Source organism: Oryzias melastigma, linkage group LG8 (assembly GCF_002922805.2).
Source record: "Oryzias melastigma strain HK-1 linkage group LG8, ASM292280v2, whole genome shotgun sequence".
Taxonomy (NCBI): Eukaryota; Metazoa; Chordata; class Actinopteri; order Beloniformes; family Adrianichthyidae; genus Oryzias; species Oryzias melastigma.
The window spans coordinates 3,542,975-3,546,813 of record NC_050519.1 but is presented as its reverse complement, the minus strand read 5'-3'; the positions used below and the strand labels follow the sequence as shown (position 1 = coordinate 3,546,813).

Below are 3,839 nucleotides of genomic sequence, written 5' to 3'. Positions count from 1 at the left end.
AATGACAATGTGAAAAACAATTCTTTTGAAATTGTTACAAATGTATTTAAAGCAAAAAACCTGAAAACATTTCATTAAAAATAAAAAACCTGCCCTACTTTTTTTGATTGTTTTCATGATAAATAGATATTATCTCGTTATCACGAAAAAACTAAGGTCGTTTTTCTCGAGAAAGCTGACTGTTTTCCCGCGATAACAAGATAATCAATAACAAAGAACGAAGTGTCCGCCTCTCCCTTTCCCACACTGAGATGCTGAGACTTCACCCATTTTAAGACTTTATTTTGTGGTTAACAAAAAAAACAGCAGAACTCTCCACAAAAGTTTTTTTTGTCTATTTTTCTATTTATTAGTGCGTCTATGCTCCTCAAACGCCTTCATTTCGTCTCATCCACCAGCCCTCCGTCTCTTTATTTCCCTAAAATCTCAGAGCAAACAGGTTTATCGACAGAACTCGGGGCTGATGAAAGTCTGCTCATGGTGCGTTCGCTGAACTCCAGACATTAGCGCACTCAAACAGCCACTCGGTCCAACTCAGTCCACTACTTTGCTTATGTCATTTTTATACAATCCGCAGTAAAATAAAGCAATTCTTCCGAAAAAAATATCGACACTATTTAATTAATCATTTATATATTAATCAGTTCTGCTGTTCAACGTTTTCTCTGATAAACAGCTTTTCTTTTCCTGCCGATGTCCGGACTTCATTGAACGCACCATGCAGAAACAGCTCTGGGTTCTGTCAATCAACCTGTTTTGTTCTGGCGGGTTTTGGGGAAATAAAGGGAGGGGGTCGATACATGAGATTGTATTAAGAGGTTTGAAGAACGTAGATCCACTAATAAATTAAAAAAATTGACTTGTGGAGTGTTTTATTCTACTGTTTTTGTTGTGAACCACTAAACAAAGAGACTTAAAACAGGTAAAGTCTTTGTGTCTACATCGGAAAAGGGAAAAAGGAACGCTTCATTCTTCATTATTATCTCATTATAACTAGAAAATAATTAAAAAAAAAAAAAGTAGGGCAGGCTGTTTTCAGCTTCCGTAGATATGTATAGAAATAGTTACTGTAAATAGTTTCATCTTCTAGAAGTCTGTTCCAGATCTGTGGAGAATAGAAGCTGAATGCAGCTTCTCCATGTTTGGTTTGTACTGACAAAAGACCGGATCCAGATGACCGGAGAGGTCTGACTGGTACACACTGGGTCAAAGCTTTATAAAGCTGCAACAGAACCTGAAAGTCTGGCTGACAGCCGACCAGTGGGAAGGCTTCAGAACTGGACTGATGACCATTTTGTGCATTTTATCACTTTATTTATTATTCATGTAGGGACAAAATACCTGTTTCAGTCAATCACTTCATTAGTGGAGCACCTCTCACTTATCTGCGTGGATCCCAAAGTTCTTGACATAGAAGACATAAAACACTAGGCCTGCACGATATGAGAAAAATCTGCAGTATCTGTGTTTAAAACTGCGACGTGGGTAGATAAAAAGACAAATAGCAAAACAAAAATACTAATAGATTTCACTTTCACTGTGACAGTTTTATTTAAATAACTCAACATAACATAAATTAAAAGTGCAAGTTTTTTTTTCAAAAAGATAGAAGTCCAAAGCATAAATGTGATGTTTATGCTCAGCTGTTCAGTGTTCCGCTGCACATTTTCTTTTATTTATTTGCAGATTTCTTTTCCTCAAGATCTCCAGATTTTTTTTCTCAATGAAAAAACAATAAAAACTTGAAACAAATCTTGAAAATTGGGGGAAAAAAACATTTAAAAAAAGAAAATTTGAAAACAAGATGATGTAAATTTAAAAAAAAAATTTAAATAAAAAATGTTTTTTGAAAATTTTGAGAAAAAACCCGGAAAACTTGAATTAAAAAACTCTTGTTTTCTGAATCTTCACTTTCAGTCCTCAGTTCAGTTTCAATTCTGATTTTTGAGTTTTTGCTGCCGAGCTGAGCGCACTTTCACGTGGGGGGGCGGGGCTTTGAGCCCAAAAAAAGTTGAAAATTCAAAACGGAAGCTGTTACTAATGGATACATTATTTTTCTATTGGTCATTTTTACATTTATACTTTTTTTAAAGGAAGTTTTCAGTATTTTTTTTACATTGTCAAGATTTGTTTTAAGTTTTCAGTTTGTTTTTTTGGTTTGTTTTTTTTACATTTTCAAGATTTTTTTCAAGTTTTCAGGGTTGTTTTTTTTTCTCAAATTTTCAAAACTTTTTTTTTCTAAATTTCCCCAAACAAATTTCAGCCACAATGTATATTTTTTAAGTTTTCAATCTGTTTTTTCGTTCCCTTTTTGCTGATCCTGATTTGACTCCGCAAATTCTCCGCAAATTTAGGGATGTCTCCGGTCCCTAACCCCCGCGGAAATGGAAATGTACAGCTGTTGGTCGAATGTATAAAGGGCTTTATTTAGTTTGTTACTTCAAACTACAAAGATATAGTTTAGCATTTGTCTAACCATATTAGGAGATCGTTAATGCCTACTTTTGTGATTAGCATGCCGCATTGGCCTGATACAACACTGACAATAAATTTGCTGTTAATCGCGAAGGCCTTTAAAACACCATAAACTAAAAATGACAACAATCAGAAATAAAATGGAAGGAAACGCTGTGGCTAATGGTTTGAAATAACGCTGTTAAGATTTAAAGATAGGAAAAAAGCATGAAATAGCCGACTTTAAAGCCAAAGGTAAAAAGTTATTTACATTTAAACTTCTCCAGGAATCCAAAAACTCTCAGATCCTTAGATAACGTATTCCATATATGACAAATTGATTGATTTCTTCAGAATTTTAGCAATTTTTTTCCTAAGGATCCTTTTCAAATTCCACTTTGAAATGTTTCCAGATGCAGTAAAAACTCAAAACAGGTGAGTTTTGGTCAACAAATTATACTTTTTAAACAGCTTTAAATTGTAGAGAATTAAAGACACTATAGGTTAAAACTTCTTTCTACCTACAAATGAAGCACTAATACTGAGTCTGTACAAGGAGCAGGAACATGTTTTAGCCCATCCCGTCGTCATCATGGTTGCCCGGGTCTCAGCTTGCAGTGTGTTTTCTGTGTGTAACCTTTTCCATTGTTCTTTCAAAATCTGACGTTCGGAAAGATCCCCTCGGAGTTTGGCCGGGAAAACGCCTTTTGCTGTTTTATTAACGGAACAACTTCAGGACAGTTCCAGACCAGAGGCTGTTTCATAATTCAACAACAGGGTCTTATTGTTCAGAATGTATAAACCTTCAGCGTTTCTGCCTTAACTCACTGCAGCTGATCACATCACAGAAGAGGTTCTGACGTGGAACCTGAAAGCAGTTCGACACCATCCTGCACTGTTAGGGGTTAAAGCTCACACACTAAAAGTTATTCTCAGCTCTTAGATCATTGAGAATCTCCTCCTAGCTGTGGAGTTTGAGTCAGAGTTCCATATTTTCTCCTTTCAGGGTGACTCGGTGGGAGTCACTATGGAACAGAGCATGTTTATTGTTAGGAAAAGCAGGGTATGGGTCAGAGTTTCATGTTCTTAAAGACAAATTCTTCAGAGTGATGATTCCCTGAAAACCACAAAACTCAGTTTCTCACAGACGGAGTGCTTCACCTAAAATTACATTTTAGGGGAATTTAAATGAACTTAAATCTATGCATTCAGGAACTAAATACAAATATTTATTAGTGGATTTGCAGGAAAAAAAAGAAATTACAAAAAAAATCCCATAAAACCAATGAAAATGTTATTTTACTCATAAATCTGAATGAATCTTTATTCCTAAAGCTCTTTACAATGCTTTCAGGGCGCCCAAGTTCTTCACAATAGAAAGAGAT

General features: G+C 35.3%; 1 protein-coding gene across 2 annotated transcripts in view; it reads left to right on the top strand.

The window, feature by feature from the left end:
• Positions 1-3,839, top strand: part of setd1a (SET domain containing 1A, histone lysine methyltransferase) — a 30,720-nt gene that overhangs the window by 20,017 nt on the left and 6,864 nt on the right. The window lies entirely within an intron of this gene.